General features: G+C 38.8%; 1 protein-coding gene across 6 annotated transcripts in view; it reads right to left on the bottom strand.

Moving 5' to 3' along the window:
• WDFY3 (WD repeat and FYVE domain containing 3) overlaps positions 1-22,916 on the bottom strand; it is a 262,976-nt gene that overhangs the window by 225,962 nt on the left and 14,098 nt on the right. For 3 of the 6 annotated variants that reach the window (XM_035004607.1, XM_035004606.1, XM_035004605.1), the window contains exon 1: positions 3,262-4,218. The gene's annotated coding sequence lies outside the window, so the exon portion shown is untranslated. Of the gene's footprint in view, positions 1-3,261; positions 4,219-22,916 lie in introns of those variants that run through there. The other 3 variants (XM_035004603.1, XM_035004604.1, XM_035004608.1) reach the window with 3 other exon arrangements.

Here is a 22,916-nt window from a genome sequence, read left to right as displayed (position 1 = left end):
ACATATATTACACTGCAGTTTTCACTCATACCTGCTTTTAAATCTTTATATAATTTTTTAAATCATACTATCAATGAAGATCAATACATAATTTGTCCTCAAAACAAGAGCCAAATAAGGGATACTCGGGGTCAAAAATAACTCAAAGAAAAGTCATAGAAACCTCCACCACTAGTCAATAGCCAAAAGTCTACTGGTGGGGGGAGGATCACAAAAGGGGATAAAGTGAGATTAAAATGATTTATACTTCTAAGTCCCAAACTTTAGGTATCATTTCTTGAAATAGAGGAAAACTGAATTAAAACTTAAAATCCCAATACTCTGATTAGTGCTACTTTACTTTACAACTTGTATTTTTTTCTGATTATAAAAACTTTTAAAACTTTGTAATTTAAGCTTCACATTAAATATACCTGTACTTTTCATACAGTATTGAGTTCCATTTCTTGAACTTTTTAAACTCTTTCAATATGTTTCTAGAGAGAATTCATTCTACATAAACTTTCATTTCTGGGTAATATTTTTCTAAACCATAAAATATTCAACACTATTTCCTTCAGAGAGTCTAAAGTCCCAAATCTAGTCCTAAATCCACTCCCAGAACTTTTCATAATAAAAAGATGACAAATTATACACAAAACTCGCAGTTCAATATCCTGTTAACAAAGAATCCTAAGAGCGTAAGTTTAAAACTTCCTCTCTGCCTCGGGACACCTGGGTGGCTCAGTCGGTTAAGCTTCTGCCTTCAGCTCAGGTCATAATCCCAGGGTCCCGGGATCAGAGCCCCGCTTCTGGATTCCTGCTCAGTGTGGAGTCTACTTCTGCCCCTTCCCTGACTCATGCTCTCTAGCGCACTCTCTCTTTCTCTCTTGAATAAATAAAACCTTTAAAAATAAATAAAACTTCCTCTCTGCCATAATCAATGCAGCAGAGCTTTCTTCCTAAGAAAAAATATTACCATTTGTTCAAATATAAGAATGCATTCCTCAGTCCACTGTATCAAAAATCTTCAATTTAAAATTCTCTATGGTCTCTGTTAAAGCACACCCTGCTAACAAGTAAAAAAGGATATCACATAGAAATTCTATTGAATTCATACTCATTTTACTTTTGTACAGCATGAAATGACTTAAACTTCCAAACCTAGTGGGAATTAAAAATAAGTCTCATCATTTCTAATACTTAGCTATTCACTTTCTACTAAAATGTATAATCTTTATTTATAATAATTCACAAATAATTATAATTAAACAACTGCTTATAGAATTCAGTCATGTAATCAGATGATTTAGAAGTATATGCTGAAACTATCCTAATGAGATTGTTTAAAACAGAGGAACATGCGACTATAGATCTCGGGAATCGTGAGTTCAAGCCTCACAATGGGAGTAGAGATTACTTCTAAAAAAAAGTTGAAAACTTAAGCTTTCTGAATAATACCAAATAACTTAGGTATTTTTCCTTTCCACCTAGCATATTTTCTTCTTCCTTCATTTTTATATACTATTGTAGGGAGCTTCAAAGATGGTTCCCAATGACCCCACCTCCTAGTATATACACCCTTGTGTAATCCTCTCTCCTGAGTGTGGGCTGGACCTAATGACTCACTTTTTTTTTAAGAACTTTTTTTTTTAAGATTTTCTTTCTTTCTTTGAGAGAGAGAGCATGCAAGCAGGGGGAGGAGCAGAGGGAGAGGGACAAGCAGACTCCATGCTGAGTGTAGAACATGACACGGGGCTTGATCCCATGACCCAGAGATGACGACCTGAGCCAAAACCAAGAGTCAGAGGCTTAACTAAGTGAGCCACCCAAGGGCCCCAGTGACTCACTCTTAATGAAGAGAAAAGGGAGTAACTAATGGGATGCCACTTCCATGATTACATTACAAAACTCACATGGAAAGGAACTAGTGTAGGTCACTGGCAAACAGCCAATATGAGGAACTCGGGCCTCCTCCCCCAGAGCCTTCAGATGAAACCACGGCCCTGTGGACATGTTGAATGCAGCTCTATGAGAGACTCTGAACCAGAGGAGCCAGCTTAAGATTCTTGAATGACAAAAGCTGTAACATAACATTTGTTGTCTTAAGTCACAAAGTTTTGGAATAATTTGTCATGCAGTGCTATGGGTTGAATTGTGTCCCTCTGAAAATTCCTATGTTGAAGTCCTAATCCCCAGTACTTCAGATTGTGATCTTTTTTGGAGACAGGGCAAGATCTTCAAGTGAACATCTCTTGCCGTCACCTAGCTGCCTGTACCTGCCCTTCAGGGAGATGGGGTTTACTAAAGGAAACTGAACATTGGGGGGAAAAAAAAGGAATCAGAGTCTGTTCTGGGAAATCTGGGATTGGGTACTTAAGCGTCAGCCTTTCTTTGGGAGTCTGAACTATAAGACACAGTGTGTGGGGAGTGGTGACAACCATGTTTCCCATGACAAAGAATGGAAAATGAAGACAGCCAGTTCTGCAAAGACGTGAGACTGACACACAGGAGAGACACTCCACTGACAGCGTGAGGGAAACCTGACTGCATTTGGTTCCTGGGTTCTTCTCTATAGCCCAGCTGCATTTGCATGTCTCTGGATCTTCTGGGGGCCCCCAGGAGACACACCTAAATGATAACTTCCCCTTTTCGCTTAAGCTATTTGAATTGCATCACGTGCAATCAATAGAGGACTACCACGGTCAAATGGGTACCCTCTCTAAAGCTGAAGAACATCACTGAAGGACTAACCACCTCATGTAAAAAACTTTTCAGTAACAATAAAGCCAAGTAAAATACTAAAACTAAGGCAAACAGGTAGCAGTAGTACTCTCAAGTGCCTCACAACATAGCTCATCATTTAAACTAGTCACTCAAAGGAACTGCAACAGAACAGAATTAGAGTTCCAAAGCCCATGCTTACCACTAGATTTTTCTAGGGGGAAAAAAAAGAAAGAAAGAAAGAAAATGATGATTTAAAAACACAATTTTATTCTACATAGGTACCTACAATAAAAATAATAATGCTTTAAAACCAAAATGGAAACTGAAGATAATTTATTCTAATATATCCCTTTTTTTGGTGCAGAAAACTACCAGCCATTCAGGAAAGCAGGTTTGCCTAAGCTTACCCAGCCATTAGTGGTAAAGAAGGACTGAAACCCAGCTCTTTTGAGTCTGAGTTCAGTGGTCTTGCTACAATGCAATGATGTGAGAAAGACTATCATGATTCTTGCTCCTGGCTCCTTGTCTGACAGACAGAACAATCATAAAACTGACCTGATTCTCTGTTCTGGGCTGGCATGAACCTGCGTAGAAACAATAGGAGTGGCAGGCACTTTCTTCCTGAAGCAAATGTGGAGAAGTAGTATACCTGTGATGAAACGAAGAAAAAGAAAACCCAGTTCATTTTCCGACTATGTTTTAGCATAATGAGTTGTTCATTTTCTACTGATTCCTTATCTCCTTATTTGTTGGCGATAGTTTAATAGCAGAACACATGACAATGATTTAAGATAGATAAAATTTGCCATCTAAAATCCATAAAGAATATAGAGTCATTTAAATTTCGTCTCTATAAACCACCTGGTTCAGCTTCTTCATTTTACTGAGACCAGGAAAAGTTATGCAAACAATCAATGACAACTCAGTTACTTAGTGGCAGAGCCAGGTTCAGAACCTAATTCTTCCCATATCCAGTTCAGTATTCATTTGTACAACACAGATCACACTAATTTTGGAAAACCAAATATGAGCAAAAAAGCAAAAAATTCATGTTAGTTTTCTAGGTATATCTGTCAAGTATCTGAAGGTAAATGTCATTTGTTCTAAATTAAAATCAGAAAACGATGCTTCTTCACTTAATGGTTATAACCAAATCTTGAGTTATTTAGCATGCCTTATATAGGATATTTAAATGTTTTATTTGGGGCACCTGGATGGCTCAGTCAGCAGAGCATGCGACTCTTGATCCCTGGGTTGTGAGTTCAAGCCCCACGATGGGTGTAGATTACTTAAAAAAAGAAAAAAAAAGTCTTAAAAACTGTTTTATTTACCATTCAGTATTTCAATATGAAAACACTAGCATATGAATCATGAGATCTAGGTTCTAGTCTTTTCTAACTCTGTACTCAACAAGGTCTATGATCTTAATCAAATACTTCTTTGGTCCCAAAGTGCCTTTATTCAAAAATGAGGAGCTTGGACTAACTCTCATGAGCCTTCTAACTCTAAAACAATACACCTATAAATAGCTTCCTCTTTTAGCAACATTCTGCTTTTCTGATCAACTATTTGTTTTTGTCATGTATTTGTTAATCTCTCTGATCATGTTATTAACAGTTGAAACATAATCAGAAATATTGCCTTCAAAGGGCCCCTGGTTGGCTCAGTCAGTAGAGCATGTGACTTTTGATCTCAGGTCGTGAGTTCGAGCCCCACATTGGGTGTAAAGATTACTTTAAAAAAATAATTAAGGGGTGCCTGGATGGCTCAGTTGTTAAGCGTCTGCCTTCGGCTCAGGTCATGATCCCAAGCCCCACATCGGGCTCCCTGCTCAGCGGGAAGCCTGCTTCTCCCTCTCCCACTCCCCCTGCTTGTGTTCCCTCTCTCGCTGTCTCTCTCTGTCAAATAAATAAAATTTAAAAAAATAAAAAAATAATTAAAAGAGAGTTTTGCTTTATTTTTTTTTAATATTTTATTTATTTACTTGAGAGAGACAGAGATAGTGAGAGAGAGCCCGAGCAGGAAGGAGGGAGAAAAGCAGACTCCCTGCTGAACAGGGAGCCCGATGCGGGGTTCGATGACCTGAGCTGAAGGCAGACACTGAACCAACTGAGCCACCCAGGCACCCCAAGTTTAAAAAAAAAAAATATTGCCTTCAAATATACAGCCAATTATCATTCAAAAGCCTACATAACAATAACCTAGTTTTACTGTCTATCTCACCCAGCTAGAAGTGGAAGGAAAAGTATTTTTCAAAATCTACCTCTAAGGTAGTTTTAAAGAAAAATCCTGAATTATTTTCCCAAATCATTCATGCAGTTACTCATCCAACAAGTTGTCACTGAGTGACGTGACAGATGGCAGACACAGGCTTAATCAGATAAAAGACTTTAAAACAAGACACCCCCAGTGAAAAACTGAGTGACATTAGGAATTCAAGTGGTGATAAGGGAATAAGCAGAAGTGATGACATGTCTCCTAATTTGTGACTTCAGAATATGCCTTCCCTATTTTTTAACTTCTTGTTATATACAACAGTTACTTGTAACATGTTTTTTTGGGTTTTTTTGGTTGTTTTTTTTTAAAGATTTTATTTTTATTTTTATTTATTTGAGACAGAGAGAATAAGAGACAGAGAGCATGAGAGGGAGGAGGGTCAGAGGGAGAAGCAGACTCCCTGCCGAGCAGGGAGCCCGATGCGGGACTTGATCCCGGGACTCCAGGATCATGACCTGAGCCGAAGGCAGTCGCTTAACCAACTGAGCCACCCAGGTGCCCACTTGTAACATGTTTTAAATTCAAAGAAACAGAGGGAACACCCAGGTACCTACCACCCAACTCAACAACCTAAATAGGAGTTACTGGTAATGTTTTCCTGACTTGCTCGCCGCCGCACCCCTGCCGCCGCCAATGCCCCACTTCTATCATCCCTCCCATCTCCTGTAACTGTTATGCTGTCCTCTGTGTTTATCATTACTTGCCTTTTTAAACAGTTTATTACAGGGGGATGCGTGGGTGGTTCTTTGCTTCGGCTCTGGTCATGATCTTGCCGTAGTGGGATGAGGCCCTGCACCCGGCTACCTGCTCAGTTGGCTTCAGATTCTTTCTCCCACCCCTTCTGCTCTTCCCCACTGGCACACACTCTCAAATAAATAAAATCTTTAAAAAAAAAAAAAAATGTTTATCACAGGGACATCTGGGTGGCTCAGTTGGTTAAGCCCGACTCTTGATTTCGACTCAAGTCATGATCTCAGGGTTATGAGCTGGTGGGGGAGGGGGGTCAGAGCCTGCTTAAGATTCTCTTTCCCTCTCCCACCACCACCCCCTCCCCCCACCATTCACATGCACTCATGCATGTGCGCTCGCTCGCTCTCTAAAAATAAATAAAAAGTTTGTCACAGGGGCGCCTGGGTGGCTCAGTGAGTTAAGCATCTGACTTCAGCTCAGGTCATGATCTCAAGATCCTGGGATTGAGTCCCGCTTTGGGCTCCCTGCTTAGTGAGGAGTCTGCTTGTCCCTCTGCCCCTCCTCAGCTCATTCGCGCTCTCTCTCTCTCTCTCATTTTTCGGGCGCCTGGGTGCCTCAGTCAGTTAAGTGGCTGCCTTCGGCTCAAGTCATGATCCCAGAGTCCTGGGATTAGTCCCACATCAGGCTCCCTGCTTCTCTTCTGCCGGCCACTCCCCCTGCTCACGCATGTGCTCTCTAATAAATAAAATATTAAATATTTTTTTTAAAAGTTTATCACATATGTACATATCCCTCAACAACATACTGTTTCATTTTATTTGCTTTTGAATTCTGTGGGAACAGAATAGCTCCTGTCTTTTAGGGTTTGACTTTTTCATTCAATATTATGCTTTAAAAAGTCATCCATGTTGGGGGGCGCCTGGGTGGCTCAGTCGTTAAGCATCAGCCTTCAGCTCAGGTCATGGTCCCAGGGTCCCTGGGATCGAGCCCCGCATCGGGCTCCCTGCTCCATGGGGAGCCTGCTTCTCCCTCTCCCACTCCCCCTGCTTGTGGTCCCTCTCTGTGTCTCTCCCTGTCAAATAAATAAACAAATCTTAAAAAATTCATCCATGTTTTTTTTTTTTTTTTAAGATTTTTTTTTTTATTTTTATTTATTTGAGACAGAGAGAATAAGAGACAGAGAGCATGAGAGGGAGGAGGGTCAGAGGGAGAAGCAGACTCCCTGCCGAGCAGGGAGCCCGATGCGGGACTCGATCCCGGGACTCCAGGATCATGACCTGAGCCAAAGGCAGTCGCTTAACCAACTGAGCCACCCAGGCGCCCACTTGTAACATGTTTTAAATTCAAAGAAACAGAGGGAACACCCAGGTACCTACCACCCAACTCAACAACCTAAATAGAAGTTACTGGTAATGTTTTCCTGACATTTCCTGGCATTAGTTGTAGTTCATACCTTTTCACTGCAGAATTCTGCATTGTAAATATATCATAATTGAATTATCCATTTTCCTTACAACAGTATCTTATTTTTCTCCCAGGGTTTTTTTTTTTCCTATTATAAGCATTTCTGTTATAAAAGTTCTCATACACATCTCCTATGCCCCATGTGCCAAAGTTTCTCTTAAGTCTGTGCGTAGGAGTTGAGAAATATGCATAAGTTCAATTTTTCATGATGATGCCAATTTTTGTTTTCCCCAATTTATAATCCCATCCAACTACTTGCTCATACTGAACTACCTGTTCATATTGAACCACATCCAATACTTAGTAATGCTAACTTAATTTGGGGGTATAAAATGGCATCGAATTGTGGTCTAACTTTGCTTTTTCCTGTTGATTAATGATACCAAGCATTTCTTCAGATTTATTGGCTAACTCATGTTTCCTCTTTTATGAAATGCCTATTCACATATTTTGCCACTTCCTCCTCAGTTTTTGTTCTTACTTATTGTTTCATAGAAATTTTAGTACTTTGGATGATTATTTGGTTTTACCCATTTTGAACTACCAGGTACAGGCAAGCATTGAGATAAAGAAGCAGAAAGAGAACAGCAGGAGGCCAAACAGAATGGGTAACAGTGAGCTAGAGGACCAAATGCTTTTGTATATTAATGCAATCTACAGATGTCTTAAAGTACCAGAAATCTAGAATATTACATAATCCTGTTTTATAATGTTTATAAAATTATTTTAATATAAACTCGTCCAAGGGCAAATGCATTGACATGATTTCAACGCATTCTAATTGCAATATGCAATATAATTTCAAGTAGCAGCTTTACACAAATCACAATTTAAGTCACACTTTAGACAGACTTCTCATTTTGACCCTGACGTTTTTACATGTTTTTATTTCATGCTTTGGTTGCCTCCAATTTAGAATAAGTCAGTTATATTGTCAAAGGGGTGAGTTTGAATGTATGAATATGTACACAGGTATAAAAACTGAATTTCAAAATCAAATTATATAAATTAGAAGACAACAGAGATCCCAATTTCAGACTTGGCTAGACAATTAGCTGTACCTCCTTGGCCTAAATATGTCTTTAAGTTGATTTTCTTATATCTAACATGAAAATTCTAAGGATCTTAAAATCATACTCTTTGGCTTGAATATCAGTAAGAAAAAAAAATTTTTCCAGTTAGCTCCAGAAGGGTTTTAGGAATCTCTTCCCAAGGGTTATACAAATCAGACAGACTAAAGAGTAACAAAAAGCTGAATGTCTGAAAAAAATTTTAGCAAGCAGGGCTATAGCCCTCCTAAACCTTCGCAGGACTCCTGGTGGATCACCTGATGAACAGCATCATACAGGGGAAAAGAAAAAAATCAAAAGGCACATAAAATCTGAATCACTCTACATGCGGGCCTTGATTCCTATATAAGCAATCAGAAGAGAACTTCCAGAACCACACTTACTCACTTAGCTAAATCTGTACCCTTCTACTGTGCTTGAACTTTCTGGGTCAAAGTCTAGCTCCTCCACTGTGATACTAGATACAGATATGATGCCCCTACCTTTCAAGGGCATTGCTCTAGTAAGGCCCGCTTCTCTCTCCTATATCATCAATTTCCTAGTTTCTTCCTCCAGATAAAGCAAACCAGTAGTATATACACATATTTCCAATCATTAGGAAACAAACAATAATAACGAACCTTTTGACACAACTACCACTCTAGGTTATGGCCAATTTTCCTGATTCCCTTTTCGCAAAGGGTCACAAAAGAGTTGTCGGTACTCTCTGTCCTTAAGATTCTTCAATTCAGATTGAACACATTCCAATTACTTTCGCTTCCTAATATGCCATTGAACTTGAATGCCACCAATTACCTACATATTGTTAAATCCAAAGGCCAGTCAGTCCTCATCTTTCTTGACCTATATCTGTAGGAACTGTCCTGACTCACCAAGCCCTGATACACTTTATCTGGCTTCTAGAACAAAGACTCTCCTGGTTTCCCCTGGTTTCATCCTATCTAACTGGCCACTCCTCACCTCTGCTACTTGTTTGTCCTCTTAGCACTCATCACTAAAGTTCTTACCCTCTCTTCACCCCATCAGCAAACTGTACTGACTCTGTCTACAAAATACATCCAAAATCTGACCACTTCTCATCACCTCGAGACTTTGACCAGAATAACTATCATCTCTCACTTGAAGTTTTTCCATGATTTCGTAACTGGCCTCCCAACTTCTACCCTTGCCCTACTTCAGTCTTTTCTCATCAAAGCAGTCAGAGTGATCTTGATAGTCTTACATAATTCATATAATGTAACTTCTGTGCCCAAAATCTCCTAATGGCTTCTCATCTCAGAGTAAATGCCAAAATCTTTAAAATAGCATATAAGAACCTACATAATTTGGCCCCTATTACCTCTGATCTCATTTCCTACTGACTCCCTTGCTATTCCTTATTCATGCTAAGCATACTCCTATCTTGGAGCCTTAACATTTGCTGTTCTCTCTGCCTAGATGCTTTTCCAGGAGTGATTATCTCTGCATGCCTCACTCCTGCACTATCCTCTGATGTCTGCCCAAATGTCTCCTGGGCTAAGTCTTTCCTGGCTACTCTATTTAAAACAGTAACACTTTTGCTCCCAGGATCCCTCCCACAAAAACATAAAACCCACAGGGCAAGAGCTTTGTTTTGTTTGGTGCTATATCTTCAATGCCTAGAAAGGGTTATGGCACATGGTGGGTATTCAATTAACATTTTTTGAATGAACAAATAATTACACTCTTAGGCTAAAAACTATAATCTTTCTGAGTTTACAAAACAAGAAAATCTAATCAGGGTGCAACAGTTAGATTTTTTATATAAAATAACCATTCTAATTTCCCAACAGTTAAGCGATAACAACTCTGAAGACTTCAGTAGATGTTGCAACTAATACTTCTAGAAATTTAAAGTAATCACTATAGTAAATGGTTCCCCTCCGCAAATTAGGTTTTAGACTCTAGCTGTCTACACAGCGACATTTATTTTTCCACTAACTGCTGTCATATTCAATAATGGCTGGCTTGCAGAGCCACACCACCAACACACAGGAAAATATTATAAAAATGTTCATTCCAAACTGGTTCCAGACAAAGCACCACGCTCTTTATAAATAAAGAAACTCTAAAAATAAAGGGCAGATATTTTTAAATGTTTTAAATATTTGGTTTGGAAATATTTTCAGACTTACAGAAAAGCTGCAAATATAAGAATTCAAAACCACCATTCTACCTAAAGTCACCAATTGTTAATGTTATTCTCTTTGTTTTATCATCTGTGCTCATGCGCTCTCTGGCACTTTCTTTCCATTCACACAGACACACATGCTATTTTTTTTTCTCTAAACCAACTGAGGATAAATGATATACATCATGGCCCTTTGCTCTGTTGACTCAATGTGCATTTCCTAAGAATAGAGATATTCTCTTTTATAACCACAGTACATGGTCTTCAGTAATTTGAACAGTATTACAATGTTATTATGTACTCTAGGATCCACTTCCCCAATTTTTTCAACTGGTCCATCAATGTCCTTTTATAGTATTCCCCCCTCCTATCCATCCAGTATAGGATCCAGTCTAGGGGCAGGTAGTGATTCTCTTAAGCCTCCTTTGATATGGAACACTTCCACATCCTTTGTCTTTTATGACATTGTTTTTTGGAAGAACACAACTCCCTCCCCTTTTTATTAAGTAGAATGCTCCTCAGTGTGAGTCTGTCTAGTGTCTCCTCATGATTAGATTCGGGTTATGCAGTCTTGGCCAGACAACCACACAGATGATGATATGACCCCTCAGGATGTCATATCTGGAATCACACGGTATCCATCTGCCCCATGTTGTTGTTGCCACCAGTGTATAATCCCAATTTTATACCTTGCAAATAATAGGTCTTCTGTGAGGAGACATTTTAAAACCATGGAAATAAACTTCTCATCAATACCCGCCCCCAATTTGTTATGTTTCTTGTCCTGTCTTATCTTTACTATAATGTCTGTAAATTGACAATCTGCCAACTCTAGAACTTCAGAATTCTAATGTAAGCAAGAGACCTCCCTTCTCTATTCCTTTATCAGTTTATCACTATGAATAATGAATTCTTATTTTAACTAGTTCATAATTATTATACTTATTTGACAATCTAGATTGGACAAGTAGGAAGGCCAACAGGGTTCTCATGAAATGCTCCCATTTTTTTTCCCAAAAAATTTTCTTTTACATTTCTAGTACACCAAAAAGGAAAATGATACAGGTTCACCTGGTATATACCCTGCCCAGGCCTGCAATCAACCAATTCTTTGAGGATCTCTGGTTCCTTTGTGCTGGTTATAGTTTTAGAGATCAAGATTTGGCAATTAAGTGTTCTCGCTGCTCTTTCCTTCTTAGCCTTTTTGTTGGACAGAGCTACTAGGAAATACACGTGCATATATACACATATGCATACAAATGTGTACATACATGTCCATACATATATATATATACACACACATGCACATGTAGACACAAGTACACACATATATACTAGTTTCAAAAATAATGAATTCACACTAACACCTTCAATTCCAATCCATCCCCACAGGATTCATTTTTGCCTTTCCCCGTTCCAAATTTGTATGTCCCTGCTTCCTCAGGTCCTGGCTCCAACAACCTCAAAACATTTACTCAAAGCATAATACACCTAAAAATGACCCAGATTTGTTTTGTTCTTATCACTACAAAAATAAACTCCAGTAGAAAGAGTTCAAGATTTGTTTGCAATCCCTCCCTCTTCCTCCACCCAAGTAGAGGGTAAGTAGTCATATATTTGTTAATAAATCACTTAGATTCACTCTTTCTTCCCTCTCAATGTAGGTATAGCACTAAATTAAGGTACAGTCAGGTTTATTTGTTTTAGTAGTTTAAAATTTTCCCCATCCCTATCTTGAATATGGAAGATAACATGCTTTGCTTTGAAAAGTCAATATATAAAAAGATACACTTTGAAAAGTGTCATTTCCACCCACAAACCTTTGGTCCCATCACCTCCCACCACCCCTACCTTTTGCAAAGTTTAGCAGCTATATGTATATTTTATCCCTCACCCCTTTTTTAAAACACAAGATAACAAACTATATATGTGTGTTTACATTAACCTGTTCAACCCAGACTGGAGGAAGCTCTTCCCAAAACATTTTACGAGACCAGTAATTTCTTAATGCCAAAACCAAAGTCATTAAGAGAAAAGGAGACTGGAAATCCAATATCCTTTGTGAAGAGAGATGGGAAAAATTTTAACAAAATATTGCACTATATAATAGAAATATTACATCATGACCAAGTGGAGTTTATCCTGGAAATATAAAGCTGATTCAAGATTTGAAAAATTAATACAGTTCAGGGTGCCTGGGTGGCTCCGTCGGTTAAGCGTCTGCTGAATCCCCAAGTCGGACTCCGTGGGAGTCCGCTTCTCCCTCTCCCTCTGCCCCTCCTAGCCCCCCACCGCTCATGCTCTCTCTCTCAAATAAATAAAAATCTTAAAAAAAAAAAAAAAAAGACTCCCTCCCTCTCCCTCTGCCCCTTCCCCCATGCTTGCCCTCCTGTGTGTATACTCTCTCATGCTCTCTCTCAAACAAATCTTTAAGAAAAAAGTTTAATATAATTCACTGTATCAACTGAATAAAAAAAACCATATGATAATCTCAATATTAAAAAAAGCATTTAACAAAATTCAACATCTATTCATGATTTTAAAAACTCTTAGTAAGCTAGGAACAGAATGCAATCTAACCTGATAACTGGCATCCTTAAATAAATACAGTTAATATCATATTTAATGGTGAAAAACTGAATACTTTTTGTCTTTAACATTATACTGGGAGTCCTAGCCAGTGCTATAAGGCATAAAAAAATAAATAAAAAGCATATATTACAAAGGAAGATATGAAACTGTCTTTATTCCAAGCAACATGACTGTCTATATATAAAACCCCAAAGAATCCACAAAAAACCCTACTAGATTTAATAAAGGAATTTAGCAAGGTTGTAGCATACAAAATTCAATATACAAAGATCCATCATGTTTCCACATATCAGCAAACAAATGAAAATTACATATATACATATTGCCATTTATAATAGCAACCAAAAAACATGAAATGCTTAGGGATAAATCTAACAAACTATGTGCAAGACTTGTATTCTGAAAACTACAAAACATTGATGAGATAAATCAAAGATGACCAGTATAATATGTTCGCAGATTTGGAGACTCAACATAGTTATCACTTCTCTCCAAATTTATCTACAGATTTAATGCAATCCCAATCAAAATTCTAGTATTTTTTTTTTGGAAACTGACAGGATGATTCTAAAATTTACACCAAAAAAGCAAAGAAACTAGACTAGCCAAAACAATTAAAAAAAAAAAAAGAGGTGGGCGCCTGGGTGGCTCAGATGGTTGAGCATCTGCCTTCGGCTCAGGTCATGATCCCAGGGTCCTGGGATCAAGTCCCACATCGGGCTCTCTGCTCCTTGGGAGCCTGCTTCTCCCTCTGCCTCTCTCTCTCTCTGTCTCTCATGAATAAAAAAAAAAAAAGAAAGTACTCATATTACTTGATTTCAAGCTATAGTAATCAAGATAGTGTGGTACTGGTGATAGGTAGACACCTCAATCAATGGAAAGGAACAGAGATTCCAGCAATAGACACACACATATGTGGTCAACTGACTTTTGACAAAGATGTCAAGGAATTCAGTGGAAAAGAAAAAGGAAAAACTTTTCACCAAACTGCTAGAACTGGACATCCACATGCAAAAACCAAAGCAAAACAAAAGAATCTCAACCAGCCCATACATCAGAACATATCCAAAATTTAACTCAAAATGAATCATAAATCTAAATGTAAAGCCTAAACTATGAAACTTCTAGAAGAAAACAGTACAAAATAATATTGACTTTGGGTTAGGAAGAATTCTCTAATAGGATTCTCTGACAGAATTCTCTGATAGGCTATAAAGCAAAAACCATAAAAGGAAACACTGACAAACTGGATTTCATCAAAATTAACTTCTCTCTTCAAAAGATATATATATATTTTAGACTTTATTATTTTTTAGAGATTTAGGTTACATAATGGAATGGAAGGTACTGAAATTTCTCATATAATTTCTGCCCCCACTCATACATAGCCTCTCCCATTATCAACATCCCCCCCATAGAATGGAACCTTTGTTACAACTGATGAACCTACAGTGACGCATCATTATCACCCAAAGTCCACAGCAAATGTTAACTTTTGTACCTAATTTTATAATCATAATTTTATATTCTTTTTCCTAATTAGGGTCCCCCAATCTTACATGCTTCAGGACCCACAAATATTTGCTTTTCAGCAAGATGATTTATGTTTTTCCTGAAGTTCTAATCTCTATTGAGAATTTTTTTATTCAATTAATTAACATATAATGTATTATTAGTTTCAGATGTAGAGTTCAGTGATCCATCAGTCTTATATAATACCCAGTGCTCATTACATCATGTGCCCTCCATGTCCATCACCCAGTTACCCCATCCCTCCACCCCCCTCCCCTGCAGCAACCCTCAGTTTCTTTCCTATGATTAAGAGTTTCTCACAGGGCGTCTGGGCAGCTCAGCTGGTTGAGCGTCTGCCTTTGGCTTGGGTCATGATCCCAGAGTCCTGGGATAGAGCCCCGCATCTGGCTCTCCGCTCAGCGGGGAGTCTGCTTCTCCCTCTCCCTCTGCCCTGCCCCCAGCTTGTGCTAGCTCTCTCTTGCTCTCTCTCACGCTCTCTTAGCTCAAATAAATAAAAATCTATAAAAATAAAATAAAAATTTACAAAAGAGTCTCTTATGGTTTGTCTCCCTCTCTGATTTTATCTTGTTTTATTTTTCCCTCTCTTCCCCCATGGTCCTCAGTTTTGTTTCTTAAATTCCAAAAAGACAGGGTTTTAAAAATGAAACAAATCTGGGGTGCCTGTCTGGCTCAGTCGGTAGAGCATGCAACTCTTGATTTCAGAGTTCTGAGTTTGAGCCCTATGTTGGAGTAGAGTTTACTTAAAAAATAAACTACAATAATAACATAAAAAATAAAAAGTATAAAAAAAAAGAAACAACTCCCAAACTGGGAGAATTTATAAAACATATACCACAAAAAAGACAATTATATCCAAAATATACAAAACACTCTTATGACTCAACAGTAAAATAAGCAACCTAATTTTAAAAAGAGCTAAAGATGTCAATACTTCTTAAAAAGACAGATGTAGATAGAGCAATGAAACACATGAAAGGATGTTCAACACTGTTATTCATTAAAATTAAATGAGAACCATTTTGAATAACGCTATGAACATTAGCTTTTTTGTGGACATATGCTTTCATTTCTCTCGCGTATATACCTAGGAATGAAATTTATAATTCATAGAGAAAATGTTTAACTTTATAAGAAACTACCAACTGTTTCCTAAAGTGGCAATACCATTTCACCAGAAATGGATCAAAGGAAACTTCTAGTTGTTCCACATCTTCACCAATTTTTTTTTTTTAAGATTTTTATTTATTTATTTGACAGAGAGAGAGAGACAGCGAGAGGGGGAACACAAGCAAGGGAGTGTGAGAGGGAGAAGCAGGCTTCCCATGGAGCAAGGAGCCCGATGTGGGGCTCGATCCCAGGACCCTGGGATCATGACCTGAGCCGAAGGCAGATGCTTAACGACTGAGCCACCCAGGCGCCCACATCTTCACCAATTTTAACACTGTCCGACTTTATTCCTAGCCATGTTAGTGGGTGTGTAATAGTATCACCCTACGGTTTAAATTTGCATTTCCTTGATGACTAGAGATGTTGAGCATCTTTCTACATACTTGTATCTTTTTTTTTTTTTTTAAAGATTTTATTTATTTGACAGAGAGAGAGACAGTGAGAGAGGGAGTGGGAGAGGGAGAAACAGGCTTCCGCTGAGCAGGGGGAGTGGGAGAGGGAGAAACAGGCTTCCGCTGAGCAGGGAGCCCGATGCGGGGCTCGATCCTAGAACCCTGGGATCATGACCTGAGCCGAAGGCAGACACTTAACCGACTGAGCCACCCAGGTGCCCCTAAAATAGTATATTTAAATGTTCATTTATATTTGTTCACTTTTCTCTGTGTATGTACTTCAAAGAATAGGTTCCTTTAAAAAAAAAAAAGGTAATAGACTGTTCTTTGGAAGGTGACAAAATCATCATCAACTACTGAACAGTCTTAAGATGATACAATCGAGACTGCCATACTAAAAACTGGAAAGTACATCCTTTTACATCTACTTTAGAGCCCTTCATAGCATTGGGTCCTTATCAGATGCCTGACATGAAACCTAAAATTAGGAAGGGAGAATAGTATGTTGAAATCCTCCCTCTTGCAACTCCTTTTTGCAATCTGACCTCTGAATTATAGACATTTCAGATTAGGATATATTACACTTTTTGTTACAGTTTTAAGTGAACACTTTATGTTTATGAGAAAAGCAAAGAAATTCAACTTTAGTGTAAATACATGAAAAACTAATTTATGCAATGACTTTCAATAAGCAGCTGATAGTCAAATACGTAGGCTAAAAGAAAAATTTAAAACCACTACATATGCTTTTGTTGACAACACAGGTAGCTTTATATATAAATAGTGCTTATTAGTCTTTAATCATCCTGAAATTCTCTCTCCTAAGTTTAAGAAATAAAAGTCATATGCTGGCATTTTTCATATTAATGAAAGTGCACGCTCAGTAAAATATGAAGTGTCTAGCAGAACATATTTTTTTAAGTAAAACAATAAAAGTTGCTCTCCACTACAATTCCTAGTCTTCTTTTCCCCCCAACCCATGCTCCAAAGAGAATCATAAGTCTGGTATGCACTTTTTAGAACACTTCCTATACTCAAATGAGCATATATATACACATATGCACATATATGTATATATATGTATACACATGCCTTCACAATCACAGGATATATGGCATTTTAGCATTCTATAAATGAAAATAAAAAGAAATTTTAAAGTGAGGCCTTGGGATGCCTGGGTAGCTCAGTCAGTTAAGCGTCTGCCTTTGGCTCAGGTCACGATCCCCAGAGTCCTGGGATCGAGTCCCGCATGGGGATCCCTGCTCAGCGGGGAATCTGCTTCTCCCTCTGCCTGCCACTCCCCCTGCTTGTGCTCTCTCTCTGACAAATAAATAAATAAAATCTTAAAAAAAAGTGAGGCCTTTATGGCTGAGAAACTATAAAACATGAAATCAAAAAGAGAAAAGGTCTGAATCAAGTAATATAAAACATTTTTTGAAAACTTTTAGAATATAAAATTAAGTTGGTTTTTTTTTTATTTTTATTTATTTTTTGACAGAGAGAGAGAGACAGCGAGAGAGAGGGAACACAAGCCGGGGGAGTGGGAAAGGGAGAAGCAGGCTTCCCTGCTGAGCAAGGAGCCCAATGCAGGGCTCGATCCCAGGACCCTGGGATCATGACCTGAGCCGAAGGCAGACGCTAAACGGCTGAGCCACCCAGGCGCCCCATAAAATTAAGTTTTGAGAACTTACGGAATATATTATTACTTCTGTAGTAGGTACTTCTTGAAGTGGCTAGAGAGCCTACGATCTTTTCTGTGCCATGATCAATGGCCTTGAAGGAAAAGATCAGAGGAAAAATCATGGGGAGTTTTAAGGAATGGCTATTTGAATGAACCTCTCACAATGGGGCCATAGCTTAAAAAAATTCCTCACCAGAATCCTGCCGCTGCCAAAGCAAACAAATCAAAACATTAAGCCTCTTAATGATCATTGGAGAGATGACCCACAACAGAGATCAAGTCCTAACTCCTCCTGCAGCCAGCCAGTCCTTGCTCAGTGAGTTCATGAAAACCACAACCAGGTGGTGGGAAGAGCAGTTATGCAAGGGATCAATTACCTGACTCACTAAGACTGACCGCAACTGCCACTACTGTAGAATCCATTTGCCTGAGTTCTCCATAGGCACTACTTCTTAGCAGGCAAAGTACTGCAAGCTCCCCGGATTACAGAAATGGTGATGGCAGTGGGTGTGGGGATGGGGGAAGTGTGTGATGGGGATGAAGGAGTGCACTTGTGATGAGCACTGGGTATTGTATGGAAGTGCTGAATCAACTACATTTCACCCCTGCAACTAATATTACACTGCATGTTAGCTAACTGGAATTTCAATAAAAACTTAAAAAAAAATGGTGATGGCTGGTTCTTTGCTGTAAGAGACACAGATTCTGAATTGGTCTTGCCAGAAACACTACACAAGATTATCCGAATGTTTCATATAAATCACATGGCCTTGGGGTGCCTCAGTTGGTTAAGCGTCTGCCTCCGGTTAAGTGTCTGCCTTGGGCTCAGGTCATGATCCCGGACTCCCAGGATTGAACCCCTGCACCGGGCTCCCTGCTCAGCGGGGGATCTGCTTCTCCCTCTGCCCCTCACCCTGCTCTCATGTGCTCACTCCCTTTCTCTCAAATAAAATCTTATTTAAAAAAATCAATCAATCAATCAATCACATGGCCTCTGACCCAAGAATTCCCTTCAAATGGCAATGAGTGGATGCTTACGGCCTCATGATCAGGTAGACCCTTATTCAGACACTGATGTCTCCCTAGCAGAAAGTAAAGGCTTCTTGAAACTTAATATATCAGTTGTTGCCCCAGCTAAAAACTTCTGTATTTGGGATGCTACAGGATATAAAATAGGCTCTGAACCACCAACCCAATAAATGCTGTTTCCCATCTCCAGAATACAACGGATGAGGGAACCAACGATTACAGTGGAGTGATGTCTTTTCTGCTCTCAAGGTTTTGTTTCTTATATCAAGAACTCTGAAATCTGCTATCTAGAAGTTTAGTACCCTTAAGAAATTCTTATGCCAGGAAACAAAATAACTGTTTCACTCTTTGAAAGCTGAGCTTATCATGTTCAGTTCGATTTCCTCAGGACAGTAGAAAAACAAGAACAAAAATAGAGGTTACAGAATTGGTTGGGGTGACTGTCCCTGGCTATCAAGGGGAAGTGAGGTTGCTACTATAACTCTGGGAGCTAGGAAGACCATGAGAGGAACTCAGGGGACTCCCCTGAAGTACGTTCTCACAGTACTGTGCACATGTTAAGGTTAGTAGAAGACTATCCCAATTCCATACAGTTGGAACTATGAGGGCTCAGACTCTTTCAAGAATGCAAGATGGTCAGCTTGTTAGGAACAGAACCCTGATAAGCCAAGATACTAGCAGAAGGTATGAAACCTGAAGTGAAACAGATTAGGGTGCGCGCACTGAGGCAAAACTGAAGATTGAAGCCAGCACTGATTTCCTTACTAGTCACCAGTGTGTAACAAGTACACCCATCCTTCCCTTTAAACACATTTTCTTTTTATCTCCTTTTCCTTTCCCCCAATCATGTAGATGGCAAATTAGCAGGAATTAAATTTAAGTTGTAAAATATCAAGAATCATAATGCAACCAGGGGCAGCATAACACTAGAACCAGTTGCCCTATGGCCCTCCCTCTGAATATGGTACCGCAGCTTGTGTTGAGATTTTCTCCCATTAGAAAAACTGCATCAACAGATGGGACAACAGGGTTATCTCCACATTTACATAAGTGGGGAGGGAAATGAGGGGAAAGAAGAGAAGGGAAAAGAGGTGGTTGAACTACTAAAGGCTGAGATATTCTAGTTATTTCCTAGGAGGGCTACCCCACTTTTGATATCCCCTTCTCGGGGATGGCCGCCAGCCATAGATTCTGGGGCTATGACTATATATCATAATCCTGGTCCCCTAGCTTTGGGAGACAGATAGCTGGTCTGAACAGGGTAATCTAAACCTTTCTTACCGGAATGTAAAAACTGAAAAGGCAAGGCAGAGAGATTAAATCTTTAATGTAAAGTCACATTAATGGTAGGGGTCTAGAAAGAAGGTATAAAAACTGATGAGATCCCCAGAGCTCCTCTGGTTTCTTCTATTCAAGACCCACTTGTTCAAGTCATCATTCAATGTCCAGTATGGGTTCCAAAAATGGCTTTTGTTCCCCCGTAAGCTAATGAGTATCAGCTGATTGCAACCCAAAACATGCTAATAGGACTTCTTCTAGGAAGTGAAAAAAGGTGTGGAAGGTTCTCATTTTAATATCAAATTATCATAATCATACATTTTCCTTGCTTCCTCTTACCCTGCTCAAAAACTCAACTCCTATCATGTTGTACTTTTGCCTTCAGAATCATGACATTAGAACCCTCATGCCTACCATGCTTTTTCATATCCTCTTATTTTGCAAGAAAGTGTACTCACTCCAAAGCTTCAGTTTGTTCATTTCAGCAGCAGTTCCCTGTTAAGACTTTACTGTGAGGCATCAGCATTTCTTTGCAACTCGTGACACCTTACCAGTGCCAATAAAGCAAACTAAATGATTACTGATTAACAATGGAAATGAATTTTTTTCCTTAAAAGATACTTAGTATAAAAATGTCAAGCCCAGCCTAATTCTACTCTCCATGTGCCTTGCTTCTCCTGTCACTTAAATCGTAGATCACCAACATGGACTTGAGACAGGAGAGGCATAAGCAGTTTCAGCCCCAATCTTTGATTCCAGATCAAGTCATCGTTAACACTAATTCACCCAACCCTTAAACCCCAAATTAGAGGACTAGGATTCCTAGCTTGTTCCGATACACACTCTGTCCTACTCCTACTCTTTCTGCTGTTCTAGCCCTGTTGATACCTCAGTTATTATAACTAAGCTTCTGTTTTGACACTTTTGTAGGTTCTTAGTCTGTTCCCCATCCTGTCTTTCCTAGGACTGGGACACCTACTTTTGCTTACCAGTCCCAATCCCAAGGACAGAAATCAGGCCATGATCTAGAGCCCAGCACCCTCAAACAGAATTCTCTGACAGCCACTCATATATGCGTACCTGTGGGCATTTATTTTATTCATTTACACACACACACACACACACACACACTTTCTTTCTCCAAGATTCCATGTGCTGCTTCATCTTGAATTCGCAGTAACAAAAGGTTTGCTCTCTAGCTGTTCTACTCCTGACATGGCTGACCAAAGAGACCTTTCCTCTACACCTCTAGTTTAGACGAGACTGGCTCTAACATGCAGCACTATTTTTAAGTGTGGACTCCTTCTACTCTGTCCTGTATAATTGTAACCTCTACCCTAGTCTAAAACTGGGCCATGCTCTATCATCATAAATACAACAAAACTCTATCATATCTTGATATGGTACACGTAAGTAAACTTACAGAATTTAGAAACAAAGCAAACAAATGAAAGAAAAAAATTTCTAAATGGTATGGATTGTACACCTTGTAGCATAATAATATTAAGATAATATGATTTCCGGACATTTACATGCCAAAAAAATTTTTTTAAATCACTAGATTATAATTTTTTAAAAGTAGAAAAAAAGACAAAGACTACATTATATTTTATAAATATATTCTATTACAGCATATAGAAATGATCATTTCATTCCCAAGAGTTCTAGCAGTAATTTCTTGACACAAAACTGATAAGGTAATGAGAGCAATAAAAAGTGTATGTATCTTGTCATATAACTTAGTATCTTTTTTTTTAAGTTTTTATTTATTTTTAAGTAATCTCTCCACCCAACGTGAGGCTCGAACTTACAACCCCGAGATCAAGAGTTGCATGTTCTACCAACTGAGCCAGCCGGGTGCACCAATTAGTATCTCTTTTGATCAATGCTGAATACTTCTTTATGAAACTTAATTAAACTTCTAATCCCATTTAGTATCCAAAATGGGATTCCCATCACTTTCTCCACCTTCATTTTACTTCACCTTCATTGAATACTTGAATACTTCAATGAATACTACACCTTCATTAAAGTTGTTCCTTTCCCTGGCTTTCTCTACCTTGATTCCTAACTAAACATCAAGCCACAAGTGGGATGATCACAGGTATAAGGGAAACGTAGCTGAAGATTCAAGGAAAAAGGTATGTGTACTTACCTTAGGCCCCTTATAAGCCAAGAGAGCTGCAGTAAGAACAAGTGCAATGAATAAAAGGAACCCCAAATACTGTGGCTAAGGAGGAAAGCCAATGAAACCTCAACACAGATGTTGTTATCACAGTATTTAATAATTATCTGTTCATAAGCTAAAGTAGTTTACTAGCTCTTCGAAATGAGAAATAGTATTTTACTATCTTAACATTTACACCACAGAAAGTAGACAGTTAATAAACTCTTGTTGAATAAAAACAAATCAATCAAGGATTCAGATGGCTAGTTAAGGAGTGTCAAATGTACTCAGGTTAGATGCAGTACAGTCACTGTAGAAAGACAACTTCTTCCAGGGAGGACCTTACTCTGACAAAACCAAGTGTGATGTGAGTTCTAAGTCCCTCTTCCCAAAAACAACTCCCTACTGACATCAATAAGCACAAGGCAAAATGCATGCCACGTCATGGATTAATTTCATTTGCTCTTACTCTTTCACCAGGCAATTATTTTCCTTTATTCTGATTTTATATTACTATAACCCTTTCCTCAGCCTAACACTATGCTTAATATTTATCTTTTTTATTTTATTTTTTAAGATTTTATTTATTTATTTGACAGAGAGAGAGAGATAGTGAGAGCAGGAACACAAGCAGGGGGAGTGGGAGAGGGAGAAGCAGGCTTCCCGCCGAGCAGGGAGCCCGCGATGCGGGGCTCGATCCCAGGACCCTGGGATGGAGCCC

This window comes from Mirounga leonina, unplaced genomic scaffold, assembly GCF_011800145.1.
Source record: "Mirounga leonina isolate KUSES-001 unplaced genomic scaffold, KU_Mleo_1.0 Mir_129, whole genome shotgun sequence".
Classification (NCBI taxonomy): Eukaryota; Metazoa; Chordata; class Mammalia; order Carnivora; family Phocidae; genus Mirounga; species Mirounga leonina.
Note: the sequence above shows the minus strand (reverse complement) of the source record. Positions and strands in the feature narration are given on the sequence as shown.